This window comes from Podarcis vaucheri, assembly GCF_965113315.1.
Source record: "Podarcis vaucheri genome assembly, chromosome: 2".
NCBI lineage: Eukaryota > Metazoa > Chordata > Lepidosauria > Squamata > Lacertidae > Podarcis > Podarcis vaucheri.
The window spans coordinates 82723333-82747224 of record NC_138760.1 but is presented as its reverse complement, the minus strand read 5'-3'; the positions used below and the strand labels follow the sequence as shown (position 1 = coordinate 82747224).

The window sequence follows — 23892 nt, the reverse complement described above, 5'->3', positions numbered from 1 at the left end:
GACATCTCTGACAAATTATGTACTTCATTTTTATTATGATTATTATTAAGCTCTGTATTAAAATTCTATCATAATAAATTATTAACACTAGTTCTTGTGTCTTTCTTTGTATGTGCTCTGAATTATTAAGATGTCCTTTCCTCTGAGCAGAAATAATTGCAAGGAGTAAAATAGAAGATGCCTTTGGTTATTAAGATGACCAGGTGCTGGGGATGGGGATGTGTGTCTTCATGGTGGGGGTCCTAGTTACTGGGGCCATTTAGTTTGAGATTAAACTGCATCATACTATCTTTCCATAAAACTATGAACGAAACCAAAAGGTCCCCAGTCCATTAGTTTTTCATTAATCCACTGGCGTGTTGGCCCACTGATTTTATTTCCTCCAGCTGCATCCGTTAATCTACCCACCCACGCCAGCCCGCTGCTATAGTTATAATGCAGTTTGCATGGGTAAAATAGCTGTGATGTACAATTACTACAGTGTATGCAGAAAATCTATTGATGCAGCCAAAGAATGAAATTTATATGAGATCTAAGAATTTAGGTTTGAAGCATTTTGTTGCTTACTTTTTGCAGCTCTGATTTTTCTCATCCATCAAATTTGAATCTAGTTTTGATTTTTTCAGGCTAACAAGTTTTGTCCTTTGGCTATATCATAGTCTTATATATGGGGAGTGCTTTCTTATTCACGCTCTTTTGTAAATTGCTTCCTCCTCTTGAGCTGCAAGGCTAGTCTAGGAAATGGAGACTCATCAGGGATGCTCACTTTGATTTTCCCTTCTCAAATACCTCATCAGGATAATTATGAATAGCATGACATATAACATTTCCTCTGCCAGCATTCACCCCTCTGTGATAAATTGTCTCTCAAGTGTAAAGGTGGACTGCTGGACACCTTTTGCATTTAGTGAAGACTTTTTGAAAATTCAAATTGCAGCAGCTTGGGGCCAGAAAGCAGGCTGATAATCAACAGGATTTGGGAAGGCGCGGAGAGGGAATTTAACTCTTTTCTCCCTTGCTGCAGTCCTGAGATAAATCCTTACGCTGATTCAAATATTAGCAGTGGGGAAATGGACTCATGTTGCTCATTGCTCACTACAGAAGGCTACTTTTTCTCAGTTGGAATTATTGAACCACTTATTGGGCTAATAATCCACAAAGACCATCCATAATGGATACACATTAGGGGAAGTCTGTATTGTAGATACTATGATTTGGCAAAAGGTATTAGAATGAACATGGTCTAACAAAAGTTAAACTACTTTCTCAACCTGTTGACTAGGTTTGTTTCTAGTTTTTGTTATAAAGGTGACAATTCGCAGAATTCATAGAAACAGGAACTCAGATATATTGGTCTACTGGAAACAAATTAACTGAATGGGAGCTGAGCTTGTCTCCCCTTCAAAGGTGGTACCACCACCAGTCCAGCATTAAAAGAGCTGTCCGGAGGCTGGACAAGAAGGCTTGTAAGGTAGCATAGCTGAGCCACTGGGGCCCTCAGTTAGTGTCTGGCATGGCTGATTGCTGGACGCAGCATCCATGGCAATATTGTGAACACACACCAATAACAAAGCAACACGCCAATGACACTGCAAAATACTCAAAACACTGTAACAAGAATATTGACTCAGATGTAGTTATCTGGTCATCACTATGATGCACCATTACAGAACTGTGTGGACTAACGATGCTTATTCTCATCACGAGCTTTTCTTGATAAGCATTCCGCCCTCTTCAGAGGAACTCTGAGCCTTATTAGCATCGTTCGGTGAGTGAAAATAATTTGTTTAATTTGAAAATAATTTGTTTAAAATGCACCAGCATTTTAAATGCACCAGTTGCAGCATGTTGCATTAAATGCACCAAAATGCACCAGCTGCAGCATGTTGCATAAAAAAACCCAAAAACAAAGCAGCCACTGAAATTCACTGCAGGGTAGTGGGGAGTAAGAGAAATGCAACTGGTATTCCAAAACTAGCTTATTGTGAAATGAGTCTGGCATCATTTTCTAACTGAATTTATGAACGCACAGTATTTCTGGTAACTCAAGATCATTTTCTGAAAGGAAGGAATGTCTGAAACAAGTGCTGAAATTATGTTTTATAGTTTTCTTTAATCCAAACATTTATAATCTTATTTTATGATGGATTGATAAACATTTCACATCACTACATGTTAGTTTACAGTTTGGAATGAGCCTAAAAGGAGACAAAAAAAGAGAAGCGAGCTTCTGAATAGTCCAGTGTCTATATTTGGAAAGAAAAAGTAATTGCTGAATGTCTTGTGTCTGTAATCTTCTGTACGCTTCATGGCTCTCTCCCCTCTTGTGGGAATACACTCAAGAAAAATAATTCAGCCACCCAGAAGATCTGATACGATAGTAAAGGGTCACCAAAAGATGCGGTTAATATCAGAGCATAAGAAGAGCCCTGCTGGAATACCAAATACCCAACTATTCCAGCTTCTTGTTCTCACAGTGGCCAATTAGATTCCCGTGGGGAGCCTGCAAGCCAGGCATGAGTGCAACATCTCCCTACTTGTAATCCTCAGCAAATTGTATTCAGAGGCATACTGCCTCCAGCCGTGGAGGTAGACCCACCACTACCTCTTATAGGAGCAAATCACATAGTTTCCCTATGTTCTCAGTGAAGAAGTACTTTTTTGTTCGTCTAGAATCTTCTGACATTCAGCTTCGCTGGATGTCCCCTAGTTTTAGTATTATATGAGAGCCATAATTTTCTAGATCTCTATCATGTCTTCCGTTGGTTGCCTTTTTCTCAGTTTTTCTGAACTCTACAATATCCTTTTTGAAGTGAGGCCGTACTGTATTACTTTTTAAGAATATATATAGTTTTAATTCTATCAGTGTTTAATTGCTTTCTTAATGATGGCTGCTTCTGTTTCCCCCCGTTTTTATTTATAAGATGTTATTGATAATTACAATAAAAAACTGCTCTAATCTAAACAGAAAGAAAAAAGAAGAAGCAGAAGAAGCAAACACCTCTTTCACAGGTAAATCTTAACTTGACCGACACAGAGAAAGGTGAACCCTCCCAGCTCCTACCTGGGAGCTTCTCTTTCTTTTTCCAAACTCATACTCTGTAGTTTGTTAGGGGTGCTGGGAATTTTAGCTCCATGAAGTAGTGGGGAGGGTGTGTGTGTGGGGGAGAGAGAATGTGCTTTAAATGTATGGCATGCACACTGCCAATGACTCAACATACCCTGCAGATGAGATAAAAGGAAAAGGGATACCTTGACTCCACACTAATTTTGCCTATAGACAAGATTCCCTGCTTTTTGCTTCCATCTATGGTGCTCTCTTGTTCAGCTCAGCTTTTGGTTTCATGGCTAAGTGTCTCTCAACCCTCTCAGAGCTCTCAACTCAGAGGGGGCGGGTGGGGGGGGAGGCGACACATGTGAGAAACTGAACTACACAATGACGAAGAAACACTATATGAAAAGGAGGAAGTGTATAGAACAAGTGGCACCTGCTTCCAAAGGAGACGACAGAACTCTCCTGTCAATAGTTCAATGGCACAATGGAACAAAATTCATAGATGCACTTGTCAGTTGAGCAGAAGTAATGGAAAAGGACAAGTTGCCCTTTTCCTCTGCGACATTTTGCGTCATTTACATGAGCTCGTTGGTTTAGTCAGTTTCAGTTCAAAAGGGGGAAGTTCAAAAAGGTGGGAGGGGAGCATTTGTGTTTAGTGGGCTCCCTCAGTACTTCTGGCTGCATTTTTGCTAAGTTCCAGCTTCTGTTATTTTTCATTCTTTAAATAATGAAAGGGTTTTCATTCTTTAAAACTTTTTTCAGAATACAGAGAACAGTCGGGAATGTTAGTAGTGGAAATATAGAAATCTACTCGGAAGAAGATTCAGTTGTCTCTCAAATTCTGTTGTTCCTTGGTTTGTTGATATTTTTGTATAGAATCCCTACAGAAGTGAGATTGGCTTCATTTATGCTCAGTCATTGTTCACTGTGATTAATCAAAGATTCTGAAACAGACTGCGCAAAGGGCTCTTGGAGACAAACAATGTTTCACTGACAGAGGAGTTGGCTTCCACAGCTTTTAGAGAAGCTATGGTGAAACCGCTGATGAATAAATCAATCATAGACCTGGCTGACCTCAACAACAATTGCTGCATCAAATCTTCTGTATTTGGGCAATGCTTTCTATCTGTATGTACAGTCTCCTCACAGATCCAGAGGGTCATGGATGAAGCCAATTATTTAGCTCCATCCCAATCATTATTCTGCCTTGGATTTTGAACTAAAACTGCCTCAGCTGGTCTGAAGGAAAATCTGTGCTGGGAGAGGGGATTCTGCCTTTGTTGGATTCCACATGATCTCTCAATGGCTGTCAATACTATCAACTATAACATCCTTCTAGGCCAGGGGTGGGGAACATTTCAGGCCAGACAGGCTAGATCAGGCTTCCTCAACCTTGGCACTCCAGATGTTTTTTGCCTACAACTCCCATGATCCCTAGCTAGCAGGACCAGTGGTCAGGGATGATGGGAACTGTAGTCTTAAAACCTCTGGAGGGCCAAGGTTGAGGAAGCCTGGGCTAGATCCTTATCAGTCTCTATCCAAGTAATCCAACATGGGATGGGACATGCCACTGTCAGTCACCTGGTGTCATTATGAGATCAGATGATTGACAGGTGGGTTATCCCACCCACCTGTCGAAGTCCCTTGCATAGCATTTCCCAAGTCCCTGACAGCCAGCTGGTTTTTGCAGGAATTGACTGCTCAATCTAGTTCCCTGTGGGGAACTTGGTCACACTGCTTGTCCAGTAGGCTTGTAATTAACTACCCATAAGCAATGGGTAGTGATGTAGCTGAACCCTTTCTGCAGGGTTCAGCTACATGATAGAACTCCCGCACAGGAAGTCATCTTATAGCTAGTAGCCGTCTGAATCTATCCTAAAGCAATTGCTTTTGTGCCTTTACTATGTCCTCTCTGTGGTAATCTATGCCTTATTATTAATTTAACTAGTACCTCAGTCACATGGGGAAGAAAAGTGCCTCCCTCACAGCTAATATATGATGAGAATCTTAATAGAACAAAGCAGCAGATATCAGCTCAATACACCCAGAGCTGAAAAATGGGCTTGAGCTTTTTACAGCACCAGATGGGTGTTTACTGAGACTACTAAGAATTTTAAAAATATTATTGATTGATCACTGGGGGAAAGACAACACCCTCCATTTTAAAAAAGTCTTTCAGCTTTGATTCTACTCAATTTGTACCAATTTGTAGAGGTAAGAAATGGCTTTATTGAATATGCTATGAATCAGGCTTTCAGCACTAAAATGCTCTCTTATCTTTTTCTTATGAGTGCTTAAAGGAAAGCAAAGTAAAATGTTCAGCTTCCATGGGATATACGGCTGAAACATTTACAGTAGCTTACAATACAGCCTAATGGCCATTAGATACATTGATTGGTATAAATGTAATTGGAACTACCTTCTTTGCTTGTCACTTGAAAACTAGGTCTGCTTTTGTGTAGAACTAATGAGCGATGCATCAGCTGCATGATAAAAGAAGTGGTAATGGAATCAATTTTGCAGCTCCAGTTACATGGCATGGCTCTTGACAATCCTGCTTACGTGTGTCATGTTCCTCCAAGCATTCGTCATCTGCAATGGGCGAGCTTCCTCCTCCCCAGGGACATGCCACCTGTGCCGCTGTACCAGGACAGTCCACTTGGCTCTATTGAGACATTCCCAGTCGCATCCAGTTGCTGTACCTTCTCTTCCAACAATGCAACCAGCTTGCACTTCCTGCAGGTGTAGCTTTGGACATTCTTCGGCAGGAAGGCAAACATGGCACAGGACTTGCAAGTCACGGCAGCAGCTCCCTTGCTGTCCGTATCTTGTGGAGACAGCACTCCAGGCCTCCCCCTCAAAACACTCTTGCAAACGACCCTGTTTACAAGTCCTGGTTGCAAGGTCCCAGGAGATCTGAGGGTTGTCCAAGGGAAGGAGAGGGAAGGGAAGTTCTGTTGTGTGAGTGGAAGTCATTCTGTTTGCACAACGATTTAGTTGGACACAAAGTTGTTCATAATGCTTTTCTCTGACATGTATGATAAATTTAGTTCTCAGAGACAACACAGATTTCAAATGAAGGATCCATGGTGAGGTTCTCATCCTGTTTTGGGTCATCTCCAGAAGACCTTTGTATTATGAGGAATTAGGAAAGATGTGCAGCAATTACCCCCTTTGATGCCCTCAAAGGTGCCTGACATAGGGCTGGACTTAGCATTTGCTTGAAGCTAAACAGTGTGGGCTTGAGTCATGAGAACATTAATTATATTCCACTAAACTTATTATGGGAATGCACAGTAGACAAAACAACCCCTGATTAATAGATTGTTCTTTCCTAGATACCACTTCGGTGAAGTCACATGCTGTGACCTTGAGAGGCAGGGTCATGAGACTACAGCTACAGCCTCATGATCCATCCCTTTGATCCTTATGGGAGAATCCCAGAGGCCTCTCACACTGGCCTAAGTAATGCACCAGTTAGCTAACTCAGCAGGATACAGACTATAAATATGACAGCTGTGCATGCTGTCAGGGAGAATCCAGCATAGATCAGAATATCTTGAGAGGTTGCTGGGCATCAGCCAGCTCTGGGTGGAATCATTCACTGCTGTTTCTAAGGGTTCTCCAGGAGCAGAATCCAAAAGAACTACTGCCTCGGCAAACAAAACAGTCAAATAGCCAGGAGAATGCCCAGGTGAAAGTAGTCTAGAGATGGTCAAAGTCCAGAACTTCTTAAAATATGTTTGCAAATGGAAATTTGTTTTATTTTCACTTCTCCATTTACAGTTGATGGTGTACTAGGGAGACTGAGAAGTCTTAAAAAGACAGGTTGGGCAAAGAAGAACTGTACCACACGTATAATTTCTGGTGACCGTCTACCCCTTTCATTCCCATCTCCAGTTCTGGGAACTATGGATGATATCTAGCTAGGCTGTACTCAATGTAGATTCCTTGAAATTAATAGATTTAAATCCATTGATTTCACTGGGTCTGTTCCAAGTATGGAGAACATTGCATATCACCTTATGCATTCTGATAGTCGATTTGCTGCAGAACAGAATGCCTTTCTTAGCTACACGTTCCTATTCCATTAAACATAGAAAGCTTCAGGTTTCCTTCCATAAACAGGAAAGTGTACATGAGTGACTTGTGCTGTTTTAGTGATGTTTGATTAAGGAAATCCAATATTTGACTCCGAAGATTGGTGTCACTGAGGGTGTTGTTGCTTTATTATCTTTCCCCAGGAACAATGCGTTCCTGCAGTAGACGCTTCTGAGTTGAAGTATATAATGTGCTGAATCACAGCAGGTTCAGTGTGGCACATTATCTCCTTGACAAAAAGGAGTGTGTGAAGAGCAAGTTCTCTCAGTTTGTTATTGCTTAACCTTTCAGTTCGTGGTTTGCTTAACCTTTCAGTTCGTGGTGAGGACTACTTTCTACTGAAGAGGGCTACAGGAGAGAAAATTGCCTTGGCTCACAAGTTCAGTGTTATTGTCATTGATTCCTCAGAGCTAGTGTTTGAAAAGAGTTGGTCCGATTATTGGGGTGCTCTGAAGTCAATGGACTTAATATTTTATTTATTAAATTTATATCCCTTCCTGCTTCCCAAACAAGTGATAAAACAATAAAAAAATTAAGATATCTTAAAACAATTCCAATACAGATACAGACTGGGAAAGATCTGAACTTACAAAAAGAAAAGAGAGACTTAATTCCAAATGAATTTCATAGGTGGCCATAAATAACAATGATGAAAGATAAAAAATAATAATATTGAAAGATGTTCCAGTAGCACCTTAAAGACCAACTAAGCTTTCAAGGTATCAGCTTTTGCGTGTATACACACTTCTTCAGATACTCTGAAGCAGAGGTCACTACAACCTTATAACTGTTGATGACTGTTAATGATGGTAGTTGGTTCCACAGGGAAGGGCAAGGTAGCCATATTATCTTGGTGATACCTTATTATATGCCATTATAAGGTATGCCATTATAAGGTATCTTGGTGATACCTTATAATGGCATATTATCTTGGTGATACCTTATAATGGCACAAGGTTTTGTGGACTAGTTCATTCCAAAAAAGGGAACAATCTCTTAGTTCCCATACTGTACTGCAAATGGGTTGTCCTACTGTCCTCCTTGTATTTAGGATGCACATGGGGAGGGGGAGGGTGTCACACCATCCCGGCATCTTTCCAACATTACCTTGCCGCTCTGGTCACATCCAGTGTCTGTATGCTCTCTTGAAACATCCAAGTGCTATGAGTGTCATGAGCATGTTGGGATCATAGCTAACTTACACAGCTCCTCTCTCCCCTTCATGTGTTCTATCACAGCATGGAAAATAAAGCCTGTGAAGGGCTTGTTTCCCCCCATCTCCTCCTCTGTTTCTCCCCTGTGTCAGATTTTGAGATTTTAAGCTTCCTGAGCAGGGAACGGTCCTCCTGCATTTTGTAAAGTTCCATGCATACCTTCATGCGTAATGACTGGGAGCCATTACATGTGGGCTGTGCATGCTATATTTTTATATTCTGCAATGTGCATGTGAAAGTCTGCAGCTGCCCCTCTAAATTGTGATCGTGATGTTGAGTAGGAAATAATTATCCAAATTTTGTTTAGGGGGTGGATTTTAAAACAAATTCCTATGTAAAAGTAATCAAGAAGAACCATGCCTAATGTTAACAAATGCTACAGCGGGAGACGTGGGAGAGGATTAGAGCTGAAATGGAGTCAACCCACTACCCCAAATAATAAATTGCCCATAATACAGAAGCATGCTGAAAGAGCCGTTCACTCTGTGGCTAGAAGAATCATAAAATTGTATAGATGGAAGAGGATTCAAAGGTTATTCTAATCCAGGCATTCCCAAACTTGGCCCTCCAGATGTTTTGGGACTACAATTCCCACAATCCCTGACCACTGGTCTTGTTAGCTAGGTATGATGGGAGTTGTAGTCCCAAAACATCTGGAGGGCCAAGTTTAGGGATGCCTGCTCTAATCCAACCCCCTGCAACGAAGAAACCACAGCTAAATAATCCCTGACAGATGGGCATCCAGCCTCTGTTTAAAAGCCTCCAGTGAAGGAGAGTTGACCACCTTCCAAGGTGAAAGAACCAGCAAGTTCCTGCCATGCCCTCAGGGCTGGCCCAGTACACTTTGCTGTCTGGGATGAAGGACAAGATGATGTTCATCTTCCACATACAGAAATCAACTGACAATTTATTTTTTACTGTACACCTGTGATGTACCCTATATAGCTCCAATTGAATGTATGGTCAGGGGCCCTAGAACAGGGGTCAGTAAACTACGGCCTGAGGGCCAGATACGGCCTGCAGGGGTTGTTTAACCAGCCCCCATTCCTTGCCGCCCAATCGGTCAGTCCCCATGAGAAGCTAAACCACACAGGGATTGACTTCCGGGACACAGCCACAGCTTCCTATTGGCTGCAGGAAGCTCCTGCAGCCAATAGGAAGCCGTAGACACCTCCTCTGTCCCCGTTATGGCTCTGAAAGCCAGTGGTGAAAGAGCGATGCGTGCGTGCAGGTGATCCGGCCCACCAGCAGAAAACTTTACTGACCCCTGCCCTAGAACAAACAGCAAGAGGTCTGTCACCACTATGCTAATCATTTGCCACCTGAAGCAGTCATTTTACTTTGCCTGGACCAGCTGTTGCAGTTAACTCTTCCTCACAGGATTAATATCTTCCATGGAGCCCATGAGAGTGGCCCAATCTTTATTGCTATGCATAAAGAAGACCGTTGCCTGATCTTTATCTATAAAGAAATGTCCACTAATCATTATACTAAATGACAGTATTCAAAGGGTGTCCATCATCTTGGGACCACTGGAAATTTGGGGAGGTTACAATTTGAAGTATTTCCCTCTGTTTCTCCACCATAGCTGTTGTAACCCACGTCAGTCTGACCTCACAAATATTTCTTCAGCTCCCTACGAACAAAATGGCAGAAAGGAAGGCCAAAAGGCACAGTCTGGGTCTGCCTGCACTGAGAGCACAGTCACCAACGGCATTTTACTGTGTATGAAATTGTTAGTGTATGTTCTGAACATGCAGTTTGGTAGAATGGGATATATTTCCCAACCTGAAAAATGTATTTATTCTTTATTGTTAAAATGGTTTCTAGTTCACTACTCTTGGTCGCTGTCCTGAGAACCACTGATTCGTGTATTAATGTTCTTCCTCTGTGTGCTGCTTGGAATGATCATTTTATGTTCCTAAAACTCATGCGTTCCTCATGCTGCAAAGCACCAGTGACACCATGTGGTAGCAGAGCAGAAATTATTTAAAATGGCATCACCATGTGACATTGTCTACATCTACGAGTTAGTTTGTGCAAAGTGTTTGGCTCTTGTAAATTTCAAATTGATTTTATTTATTTATTTTATCTCTGCTTTTTGTATTATTCTCCCCTTAGGACTTTACTGTATGCACTTAATTACCCAGCTCCTGCCTCCAGAAGTTCTAACAACAATTTGTTCAGCCTGTGAAGTGTGAAGAGACTACACACAATTACTCCCATCAGGGGGGGCAACTTGAATAAAATAAAATATTGGGAAGGGCAGGTAAGCCGTGCCCCGCATCATCAATCACATGACACGGTGCATGCTCAGCATTTGAATGGCAATGCCCATCAACTTGGGGGCCCCTGGCTCCCTCAAATATTTCAGGGGAGGGGGGAGCCCCCTCAGCCCCTAGGAGTTGGCTCCTATGACACCCATGATGACAAACCAGTCTGTTCATAATCTGTAGACTGTGAATGCCATCTGGCACCAAGTGCCCAATCCGTTCCCTATACTACACTGAAAGTTTATAAGCAAAAGGGTCTGTGGAGACTACCATTGGGCTAGGTGGTATGATATAATGGAGAGATAGGGCAGGGGTGTGTGTATGGCATCCTCTCAATATTTCCTTCAGCAATGCCTTGTGCAGTTTTCAAAATGAAGCCTGTCCGCTCCTTTAGAGCAGAAAGGAAACTCCTTGTTTTCAAAGGTATTTCCGTGCTATTGCTCTAGACATGGTGGAGTCTTGGCCAGGTCCTCAATAAAATAAAAGAAAGGAAATTTGCATGTGCTCAAAGGCATCTTCCACTGATGTTATACTATGTATTTCAGGACAAAATTCTTGCATGGAAGCAAAATATTCTACAATAATATGGTTTTTTAAAAAATAATAATACAGAGGTTGCACTGGTAGGGATTGAGGCGAAATTCAGTTTGCCTTGAAAGGTGAGCCTACCTGATTTGAACCAAATATGTGAGCCAAAATAGATTAATCTTTTGAAATTCTCAACTATCAGTGCAGTTCTCCAGCCAAGTAATATGCAATTCAGGAGACTTAACAACAGGAACAATGAGTTGATCCTAACCAGAGACCAGATGTGTCCTTCCTAACACAGAGAATCAAAACTGAGTTCAACAGGAAGAATCCAGTAGTGAACCACCTCCTGATGAGTTACCAGTTCTTCAACTGGCACAAGAGAATACAGAATGTGGAATGAGCCAAATCCAAAACTTTGAATAACACACGAGTTCATGAAACACTGCACTGATATAAATACAGTTAGAAAGCATTGGTATGGACTCAGTCTTAGAAACTGATACTAGAACATATTAATGGAATACAGTGGGCATCCCTCATTGCTGTTATTCCTTTTAATGTCGCTACACACACGATATAGTATGGATATTGCAGTTTCTAGTGATACTATCATCTGTGAGTATAATTTTCATTTTGCTATAACTCTCAACATTTGCAGTTATAATTTCTAGTAGTTTATGGGTTTAAGGGAAGAAATAAATATTTGAAATTGTAGAGATTTCCTTGGGGAAACATTCAAAACTAACTGAATATAAACACTGATTATAGTTTCCTCAGAGACATTCTCCCTATTCCTTGCCATAAGTTGTGTAAATTGTTTTAAACTGCTTTTAATATTGTGTTTTAATGTTGCAACCCACCCTGGGACCTTGGGGTGTAGGGTGGGTAAACAACAACAACAACAACAACAACAACAAACAGGGAGTGCCAACATGGTGCCCTTGAGATGGTGTTGTTGGACACCAGCTCCTATCAGCCCCAGTCAGCATGGCTGATGGTCAGAGGTAATGGGAGTTGCAGTCCAACAAGCTCATTATTAAGGATGTGTAGAGGGGTGGCTGGAGTGGTGCATGGCAGAAGGCTGGGAGTCTGAAGGGCCCTGTCCTGTCTCTCTCCACCTGGCTTGGGACGGGGCCTGACAGGCTCCATAAAGCACTACTGCTGCTGCTGCTCGACAGAGAGGGCTCATTTTTAAAAATTGTTTTTATTTTTTATCTATGTCATTTTAAATTGTAATTGATATTAATGCTGTATTCTTAGTTTTAGATTTTATGATTTATGTGGAAATTATTTTCCATTTGGTTGTGTACCTTTTGATGTGTTTTGTTTATTGTTTATGACTTTTGTTATGTTGGTAATTATGTAAATCTTGTCATGTTGTAAGCCGCCTTCAGCATTGTTTTAACTATGGAAAGGTGGAATACAAATAAAATGATGATGATGATGATGATGAGATGACAGCATCCAGGGGAGAAATTGCTGGAGCTGTGTGTAGAGAGAGACCATGAATTGTGTGGATTCTGATGTGCATGTCTGGAGTTTTGATAGTGGCCCTAGTGAAAGAGGCTACTTGAAACGCATTTGAAAACCCTTTCATTGATTAGGTTACCTGTGCCCTTCCTCCCTGCACTGGTGAATGAAGAAGGATGTGGTCATTGTGATTTTGGTACACACCCACCCAAAACATCACTGGACAGGTGTAGATACGCACCGCTTTGCTGAGGCCACCTATATCTGTTTTCAGATGAATACACTGCAGGGTAAGGCAGAATCAATCCACAATGAGCTTTTATTTTCAGAATGCAGAAGCACTTTTCAGGGACAAAAAGATATGAAGTGGATCTAGATTGTGTGCGTATAGTGTAGAAAAAAACACAAGTACTCAATCTCCATTCTAGAATAAAATGTTGTGTGAATACAGCCTATGTGTCTCATCCTTCTGCACGTGTTTCTATATGTACATATATGCAAAGACTTGCAGGAGGATGAGACGGTTGCATAGGCACTTCACTACAGCCACTGTAGGCTTTTTAAGCAGAAGATGGAAGAATTGGAATGGTGATGTCCTAACTCAAACAACCACGAGAGGGAGTTTTAAGTCTCTTTCCAGAATTGCCGTTTTTATTTTATTTCTTTTCTCCCCCCGCCCCCGAATATTTTTACTGAATTTTCAATCATACATAAATACAGGAAGTGAGGAAAGCACAAAGAAATAAAATTAAAATTGCCACAGTGTGAAAAGAAAAGAAGACTACAATACAGTCCAGCAGGAACAGCAAGCTTTCATCCACTTCAAAGACTTCAAAGACTTTAATCAAAGCCTATTAAACAAACACGAAAAAGAAAAGAAATGCCACAATTTGTGTGTCCATCCATTATTATCCATTTAGATTAAAAAAAAATTAAAGACACTATTAAATGGAAGGGGGGAAATAATAGAATCCAAACATTTGCATGCATTGGGCGGGACCAAATGGCAATGTGCTTCCATATTTGTATCTGAAATAAAATAATACCACAAAGCAAAGAAACAATGGTTAGTACTATAGCCCCCAGTAGCGTCAGTTTGTGTGAAATCTTTTCCAGAAGGGTGATTAGCCAAACTTTAGAATACCAATAATCCAGAAAAAATTAAGATTGGTTATTAAATAAATTTCTGTTAATACCTCTGCCAAAATTAGGACTGCAGTTTTTAGACTTCTTTAAAGTACATGTAAATGTAAACTATAATGGCTAGGCTAATTTTATTTCTTCTGTCAACAACATACTTAATTTTGAATTTTTGCTATGATACTACACAGAAAAACATAGGTTTGAGAAATTTCCGCACACCAGCTGTCTGGGCTGATAACTTGCAGAATTACCCTGGTGTGGCAGTAGAAAACTTCAGGGAGAGGGGGAGGCAGTGTGGGAATGGCAGTGTGTGTCAATGTGGGGAGGGTGGGAGGGAGAGAGAGAGAGAGAGAGATCAAGGCAGGTGTCCATTCAAGGAACTCCCTATGAATGAAAAGAATGAGTTAACTCAATATTGCGGGGAGAGGGTGAGAGAGACTTTGCCTGTGGTGTCATGATCAGAGCAGAGAATGCAGAGAACTCCACTTAGCAGAATGAGCACCTGGGTTCTCAAATGGGGCAGGGCTGATTGACCACATTTTGAAGTAGTTGAAGAATTACACCATCTAAAGAAGAATTGCATCATCTAAAAAGAGCCTTGCCCCTGACCCTGAAGTCCTAAACATACCTGCTAGCCACAGTGACTATGTTTTATGTTCAACATCACTGGAATTTTCAAGCGGTGGTGGTAGGAATGAACTCAAGTAGCACTTGAAAAATCATAGGAAATAATGTGGGAAACCTGGGCTCTGTTAGGCTCTGCACACTGCCTTCTCATCTGAACCATGTATCAGACAGCATGTGTTAGCTGCCTCCATGTTTTGGCAGCATATGAGCATTGTTGCCAGTGCCTGATTGGGTAGGCTGTGGTGGTGTTTCCTGGGATGATATGGGTGTGTCTGTCCTGACCATGCCATTTTCACAGAACCATGCCATTTTCATAGAATTGTAGAGTTGGAAGGAGGAACCCCGAGGGTCATCTAGTCCAACCCCTGAAATGCAGGAATCTCAACTAAAGCATCCATGATGGATGGCCACTGAACCTCTGCTTAAAAACCTCCGATGAAGGAGAGTCTACAAATGCTGATGAGGTGGGGAGTAAAGGGAACTGGTAGGAGGAAGAGACAGAATTTGCCTGCTCAAGTCTCTAACTATGCCTGGGAGATTAGAATTGGGTGGGTGCATGTACAGGGATGCTTTAGGTAAAAGGAAAGAAAGAAATAACATACCTTTCTATTCCTCTATTCTCAGGTGGGGTGGGGGGAAGAGATTGGGACATGACCCAAAATTTCTATAGCCACCCATCAATAAATATTTCCTCACAGCTTATACCAATTATAATTTTAAAAATGCAATATATGATAATTAAAATCAACAATAAACAATGAAAGACAGGAAAGAAGTTTGCAACAGAGATAGTATAAAACTATTTGCATCCTGAGTTAAAAATGTGGGTGAATGAAAAAGTATTCACAGGGTGGAGGAAGGATGCATCTTGACATTGTTCCTCTATAAATGGAAGCAAACCCAACGATCCATTCTCTGCATTCATTTTTGTTTACTTGCCATGTGATGGCACTGTTTACTCAAAAACGAAAAGCCCAATTGTTAATTTATTTTGAAAGATTATGATGAATACACATTATGTTCTTTGAAGAGGTATGACCTTTCCTCTGAGCATTTGATGTTTCAGTGATCACAATAAAAATAGCTTTACTATGTTTATTTCACTGATAACTCTGATTTATAAACATCCATCTCCCGGTTATCTTGAGATGTAATATGCATAGCAGGCAATGAGGCCTTCAGAGCTTGGTGATTTACATACATACACACATCTAAAAAAGGCAACCATGCCGTGCTTAGTTCACAATTGCTAACAATAGTCGCAACCCGTTTTGACAAGTGCTTTCTTCTCTATTTAACTGCACAGGCACCCTGTGTTGCACGCTGAAATCCTTTGCTGGAAAAGGTGAACTATATTTGGGTTTTTAAAGAATGACATAACGTAATAAAGAGGCAGGGGCTGTCAACGCAGGCTGTGTTTCTTTATGTTCCCAAAGTGCTCCTATTATATAATCAGTAACTTCCATAACATAGCAGGTTTACATACATTTTGAAAATAAATTGAGATCCCTTTCTCCATGCATAGCTTTTTCTTTATGATGGCTGCCAGGGTGTTGCAGCCCCTTGCTCTCTAGGTGGCAATTCAGCCACCAGAAGGAAATCAAGGAGAGAGGATGTTCTTAAATGCAATCTGCAGCGATTCCAGAAACATATTCTGGGCTTTACATAATGTCCCTCATTATATGGGGGAAACGCGTTCCTATTTTAATCTAGACGAATTGTGTTTGGTTTTTAAGCTGCCCACAATATATGCAGAACGTTCTGGTTTTCTTTTTGGGTTCAGCAATCTGTACAAACAATATCCCACTCTCTCACTGCACCGCAGTCATCTCTACAGCAAACAATTCATTTAGCCCATGTATAACCCTGCAGCAAATATCCGCAGCACAAACTGTATTAAAAGATTGCATTAATAACGATTAAGTGTTGCGGAACCGTGACCTTCATGCAATGAGAGGTGAAAAATGTCATGTGAATTTCCCTGTTTAGGAAGAGCACAGACACATTTGAACCAAAACATTTTTCCTAGGTGCTTAATAGTATGAGCCAAGCAGCTGACTAAGTGCATAAACATGGATCCGAACAATATTTCTATGCCTGCATATGAATTGTTTTATGCCTGTTCCTTGAATTACGTTGATGCCTATAGCTTGTTTGGTTACTTGTTGGTGGCATCTGTCTGTCTCAGGAGACAAATGGAGGAGTACACCTTTGGGGGTGAGGTTAAACTGTTGGAAGGTTGCAGCACCTGCTGAGGCAGTAGAGACCAATATGGGAGAGACATGTTTTGTTGCAGCTGGGGCAGATGAAGGCATCCGGTTGTGCTGCTGCAAGTGCATTATGGCATTTCTTCTATCTGCACTCGTCCCAGTGGTCATTTTTTCCTCTGGGCACTGATATATGACTTGACTGCCTGTCTCCAGGCACTGCGGTCGTCTGCAAGTGATTCCCACATGGTGGGGTTAATGTTGCCAGCCTTCACATCACATTTGCAGACATCATTGTAACACAGAGCTGGTCTGCCAATGGGTCTGGTACTGGAAGTGGAGCACGTTTTTGTCAGGAGCTTGTCCTAAACTCGAGTAGGACCCTGGCAGAGACACATGCCCAACTGGCATGTTCTCTCCCTCCTGGTTGACCATACAGTCAAGCTTTCTTAGTTCAATGCTATCCCACTAGAGCACACACATGAGGGCCCCCCCCCTGAGTTTTCGACTGCCTAGGGGCCTCCACAGGGTTTAATCTGGCACTGGTTATAAGTTGCCCACGACTCACGTTCATAAAGCAGTGTGCTCAAAATGCAAGCCTGGTATTGGATGTTAGCATCACATTCTCTCATACCATTTTGGAGACACGAGCCATTATCATACTTGCCTTGCCAATACACTTGTCCAGCTCCGTGTTGATGGAGAGGATACTGGTTATGGTGGAACCCAGGTGGACAAAATTGTCTACCACATCAAGCATGTGATCACCATGTTGATGCATGGTGACATCCTGACCTAGAAAGGTGGTCTTCATCAGGCTGATGGTAAGGCCAAACTTATTGCAGGCTTGGACAAAATGGTTGATGAGTCTCTGAGGAACTTCCTCAGAGTGCACTGTCATCTGCAAACAGCATCTCTCAGATAAGGACCCACCACACTTTTGTCCTGGCATGGATATGTGCCAGCTTCAACACACCCCTTGAATGGATGTACACACCATATTCAGTCAAGCTTGGAGGGGCTGTAGCTCACTGGAAGAGTATTTGCTTTTGCATGCAGGTTCCAGGTTCGACCTTTGGCACCTCCAGGTTGGGTTGGGAATATTCTGTGTCTAAAACCCTTGTCACCCACTGCCAGTTAGTGCATACAACACTGAGCTACATGGTCCAATGGCCTTGTGACAGATATACCACAACAGCTTTAATTCTTCTGGAATTGCGAAGAATGGCTATAGGTAATTGTATGAATACATCCCCAACTAAGGAACACAATATATTTCATTTTAACAAAAGCAAACTAGAGCCAAATTTGAATTACTTGTGAATAATAGTGAAGAATGAGAAAAGGTAATTAAGAAGAAGCATAACTATATTAAAAGCGGCTCAAAGCAAGCTCATAATTAAACAACTGAGATGAGCTTCATTCTCAAGGTGGAATGGTTTGTTTTCATAAATGTAAGAAGAATGCTGGATAATAAAACTTGTAATGTTTGAGGTTAAAGGTTTGCCTGAAGTTATTGTTCCAGGTCATAAAGTTACTTTTTTGTTTGCTCATCAGTTAGCGGTCAATACTTTTTGGGTTAAGAACATAGGAAGAACCTTGCTGGATCAGGCAAATGGCCCATTTAGCTTAGCATCCTATTCTCACAGTGGCCAACCAGATACAGACGGGAAGCACATAATAAGCAGGACATAAGTGAAACCTAAACAATACAGCAAGCAGACACTCATCAATTCACATCTGGCCTCATTAAAAAGCTTGGATGAAGAGAAATAACCAGAAGAAGTCAAAGAACCATGTGGTCTGTCATACCTCCAAGGGAAGGGAGTTGCAGAAATGGGGCATTACAAGACGATCCTTGCTCATCTTCCCACACGATGTGCTCCAGCCAGTGGGCGGATCTGCTGCTCAATGCTTGCATTGACAGGAACTGTTTACATTCAGAAGTACAGAGTCTATTTAAATAGAAGTAGCTATCAAGTGGCTGAGTGAAGAAGAGATCGGTTCCCCGATTATAGAGGAATGGTAAGTTTTCACTTTTCCAAGATACACTTGAACAAATTAGTTTACATATTTAGTGAAGATATTTAATCTTCTGCATTATAGAGACCAAAGTACTGGAAAATAGTACTGCCATTTCTGAAGGGTCAGAAGATTTTGTTCTGAATCACTATGAACTTTTGTTTTATATTCTTTTCTATTGCTGCCCTGGGGTGATCCGCTTCAAAACAGCAAAGGACCTGAGCTATAATCCTCCCTTTATTTTCCAGCCTGCGCTCAGCATGAAATGTGTTTATCTGCAGGATTGTGTAAGAGCTTCATTTAGAATCCTGTCTCTCATGCTTCACACATAAAAATCACAAGCTGAGAAAGAAGGGGAAGACATTGAGAGTGATAAGTAAAAGGCTCACCTGTTTGACATTGGGACACACCAACACATCCTGTCCGATACCTGCGCCCATAGTCCTTCCTTTTCTTTCCCCCTCTTCTACTTCTATAAATCTGATTTAATACATTTTCTGGTATGTCCTGCCAGCCCACCCCATCCACCCACAACCACTACCACTACCACCAAAGAAACCTTTCTATACTTCTGCGTAGAATGTCTTTGTTCCTCTTAGGGATGAGGAAGAAACTTGATTCGGTTCATATTTAAAGGCGAAATCTACCTAAATTTACACTTTTGAAAAATAGCATGAGCACTGAAAGACAGCCATCCTTCAAAGTGCACACTGCTCCAAATTTTGCAGTGTAGTTCTCTAGTTAAGTAATGTGTACAAAAATGCATATACTTAAGGTAAAGTGTGCATAAACATGAGAAACGGAAAGTAACTGAAATGGAAAGATTTCCACAACCCTAGTTCCTATTCTACTTACATGTATGTTGACTTTGATAGTACCATGGTCACTGTTTCCAATTGGCTCAACAACACATCTCGCACCAGGCCTTGGCCACCACAGAAGAGTGAGTCCAGGGCCACAATCTTTTATGGTATCTAGAAAGTAATGAACCCTTTGTCATAAGCAGAACATCTGTTTATCCAATCTATGTAAGGGAAATTGATGTCACCCACTACAAGTACATTTCTTCCTTTGGATGCCTTCTTGATTTAATTTTCCATCTCACCCTGGGAAGATTACCCTGGGAAGATCACCCTGGACATTTTGGTCAGTGGGCAATAGTACATCTCCAGTACTAAATTATTCTTTCAGCCCAGTACAGTGGTACCTCAGGTTAAGTACTTAATTTGTTCCGGAGGTCCGTACTTAACCTGAAACTGTTCTTAACCTGAAGTACCACTTTAGCTAATGGGGCCTCCCGCTGCTGCTGCGCCGCCGGAGCACAATTTCTGTTCTCATCCTGAAGCAAAGTTATTAACCTGAAGAACTATTTCTGGGTTAGCGGAGTCTGTAACCTGAAGCATATGTAATCTGAAGCATATGTAACCTGAGGTACCACTGTATTGCACTTCACACCTGTTCCATGGAGGAGTCTGCCCCTTTGGGGATTTCTAGTTGGCTGGACTTTATGTCCTCTTTGGTGTATAGAGTAACACCGCCTCCATTAAACCCTTTCCTATCCTCCTTACACGGTTTGTATCCAGAGATGACTTTTTGCCCCATGGAAACCTGAAAGCATTTACTTCCCCAAAGTGAAAAAGCAGGTTGGGGGTTGGGCCTGATTCCTGGTTCTGGTCTAAAACAAATGAGGCCATTACATGCTGAAACATTGGTTAGTGCCTGGATGGGTGACCACCTGGGAAGCATATGTATACTGTTTTGGGTCCTATGATCGAAGAAAGGCATAATATAAATACAAGGGGAAGTAATAAAAATAGAGAGAAAATATCACTGGTGTCTGCTCAAAAATGTCCTAAATTGGATTCATAGGCACTTCTTTGGAGCCTGAGATTGCAACTGGATGTACACTTACCTAGGAGTAAATCCCACTGAACTCAGTAGGGCTTCTGAGCTCACACTGACAGTGCTGCATTGTGAGAGTCTCAGTTTTCAGTTCTAAATATAAGTAAGGCCTGCAAGGGTACATTAATCCCTGTGAAAATGGGAATCTGTAAAGATACCAGAGCCAATCTGCAGAGCAGCTTTCATTTGAACTGAATGTCACTGATTATCACAAACTTCAGATTTTGTGTTATTACCTATTGCTCTTGGCAAAAGTAATATTTGAATAGTTTGCCAGGTTTCTTGTAGGTTTTTGAAATTGTTGTTTAAAATGTAGTAGAATCTAGGCCAAATAGCAATATGCCCATAGTAGACCTTGAACCTTTGTGGTTAGTGAACGTGATCAGCTGGATAGAACTTGTTTTTATCCCCATGGGGGTTCTTTTTTGTCTGGTGTTTATTTTCTGCCTTTTTTGTTCCTTGTTTATTTTGGATACAGCCAATAGGCACACAGGGTTGTTGTCTTGATATTTCCAGTCACCTAACAGTGTTGCCTCAGTTGATCTCCAAAGCAGAAATACAGAAAACACGGCCTGTGTGAACTATAGACAACTATAAATTAGGTCACACATAAATGGGGGTTTATAGTTCCAGGAGGAAGGAGGAAGTTCTGCCTATACACTTTCTTAATTCTTGGCACATTCTTCAAATAAATCTTAGCAACAAATCCCCTGAGTGCTGATTTGATCCGAACGGACAGTTTTGCCTTTCCGGACATGTTATAATCAGTCTTGCTTGAACGATATAGTTTTTGAATAGTGTTTCAAATGAACTCAGGAGCCTATCAGCTGCTATTTCTTAGGTGGAGTGGAAAAGGATATGGGTGTAATCAGGGAATCAACTATAACACAAGGCACCAAGACCAGTGTTGTTTTCAGATGGGCACTGCATGAAGAACAGGAAACACTAATACACAGCAAAGGCTATTGAACACAAAAGTAAAATTAAGAGCACAGTCAGGTTACGAGGTCCAAAAATATTTGGCTGAGGTTCTTTCAATTTTCAAAAATATTTGTGTGTGTGTGTGTGTGTGTGTGTGTGCGCGCACATTACCTTCCCTACCAACAATCACTGTGGTAGGGTGAGATAGAAACAGAACTATGGAACAACTCTCCCAGAGTCTCCTCAGAGAGTACCTCTCTGTCTTCTGTGGTAGCTTCTAAGAGCCAAAAAAGGACAGTGCTCCACAGGAGGCTAGAGTTTACAGGGTTCAATGTTCTTCAAATATAAGTTGCTCACCCCAGAACACTAATCTGCTCTAGCACTGGTTTTAACGGGCCATTGAGCAAAATGTTATCAGCTCCCCTCTTCTTTTGTACATCTGGCCAAAGCGAGGGATCAAGGTGAGTGAGTGCTCTGCTTTCTCCTTTCTTCATGACTCTCTTGCTTAGAGGTGACAGGTGAACAAGAAGTGACCACAAGTAGAAGGAGGAACGGACCCAGGGGAACCCTCTGCTTTGGCAGGTGCCCAACGATCCTGCTCCCTGACCTATTTCCTTTCCCCTTGAAAACTTTTCATATGAAACCCTACTTCTTCTGCCACACTTCCTTCTAACCGTTATCCTCTATAGTGTTAAAATAGCTTTGATTTGGCCTCTTCCTCTTCAAAACAGAAGACAGCTGACAGAAAAATGTGTTTGTTTGCAGCTATCCTGCGTACTGTGTCAAATAGCATTAGGCTGCACTAGGCACAATGCAATAAGTAAAATGATGTGGCGTTATGGTGTAACCTGACACAGCTTGTCAAGAGCAAAAACAGTGCAAGAAGTGCGCATGGGAGGTGGCCCTCTTCAACAAATGTGGTTATAAGGAAATGAACGTGTACACACACACACACGTGAATAGAATGACCCAAATCATTTTAAAGTAGCGAACCACTGTAGTTGATAAAACTTTGCAAGTGAACAAAATAAGTTCTCTTTTGGAATAAAGGCACACACGCTTGAGTAAAATGGACTCCAGAGGGTTGGGTGATTAAAATAAAAATAAGAATCAACCCCCCTGTCAGACTGGGAATATCCCCTCACTCACCCAGTTTAGGATATTCCACCATTCTTCAGCAGAGTTTCTTTTCTTTCAGCAAAGTAAGCGGCTCACGCATGTTAAACAAAGCTTTAATAATAATAAAAATTGTAACACAATAACATCCTGTCTGAGAGAAACTAAAACAACATCTTGAGGCAAGAATGAAGCTAAAATGACAGTTGGCCTCTCCAACTGAACTTAACTGAACAACCGAAGGGAGGAGCCAATTCCAGAGCACAACACAATTCCAGAGCCCACCAGATGCCAGACAGTCTACTATTCAAATTAGGCCCCAGTGTTTTTCTAACATAGAGAGGAAGTGGCCTGCCTAAGAGGTAACAGAGATACTTAGATGTACTGTACAGTGGCACCTTGGGTTACAGACGCTTCAGGTTACAGACTCCACTAACCCAGAAATAGTACCTCGGGTTAAGAACTTTGCTTCAGGATGAGAACAGATATTGCATGGCAGTGATGCGGCGGCAGTGGGAGGCCCCATTAGCTAAAGTGGTACCTCAGGTTAAGAACAGTTTCAGCTTAAGAACGGATCTCCAGAACGAATTAAGTTCTTAACTTGAGGTACCACTGTAATATAGTATCAGTATCAGTATCAAAATTTATTTCAGTCACAGACCAGCATAAGATAAAACATACAGATAAACAACACATGACTTAAAACAGGTAAGGGATAAAAACTAGTAGTTAAAAGGTAATTATAGCATACATAGCTTTAAAAGTTAGAATCAAGGACAAACGGTTAAAAGCGACTATAAGGGAGGGAGTGTGAAGGAGTACAGGCCTTGCATTTTGGGCCTAGTTTGTGGGGCAAACTATCCTTCGACAAATCACGGTAGAGCAAAATCTAGCAACTGAGTATGTAACATCTGGGTTTTCATCTTGAAGTAGCAGGGAGGTATAAAGTTGTTCTGTGCAACCTGGAAATTTATGTAGTACAGTATAGGTAAGATGAACCTAGCTCGTATATCTGTATAGTACTGGCAGTGAAAAAAGGCATGTTCTGTTGTTTCCAGTTGTCCAGAGTGGGCCAGATGTAATATAAAAATTGCAGGTAGCTGATCCATATTTATTTGTTTATTTTACAAAATCCATAGTAGAGCAACACCTTCATTAGGCCAGTCAAAATGGTGTGCTTTCAGTGGGCTGTTTTCAGTGTAGCACTAAGGCAGGCTTCCTCAACCTTGGCCCTCCAGATGTTTTGAGACTACAATTCCCATCATCCCTGACCACTGGTCCTGCTAGCTAGGGATCATGGGAGTTGTAGG

The 23892-nt window shown here is 41.5% G+C and overlaps 1 protein-coding gene across 2 annotated transcripts in view; it reads right to left on the bottom strand.

Annotated features, from left to right (window-relative positions):
• Positions 1-22694, bottom strand: part of HRH1 (histamine receptor H1) — a 96228-nt gene extending 73534 nt beyond the window's left edge. For both annotated transcript variants that reach the window (XR_014216625.1, XM_082211958.1), the window contains exons 1-2: positions 22616-22694; positions 19499-19617 (exon numbers count right to left, since the gene is read on the bottom strand). The gene's annotated coding sequence lies outside the window, so the exon portion shown is untranslated. The remainder of the gene's footprint in view (positions 1-19498; positions 19618-22615) is intronic.
• Positions 22695-23892: the final 1198 nt, after the last annotated feature.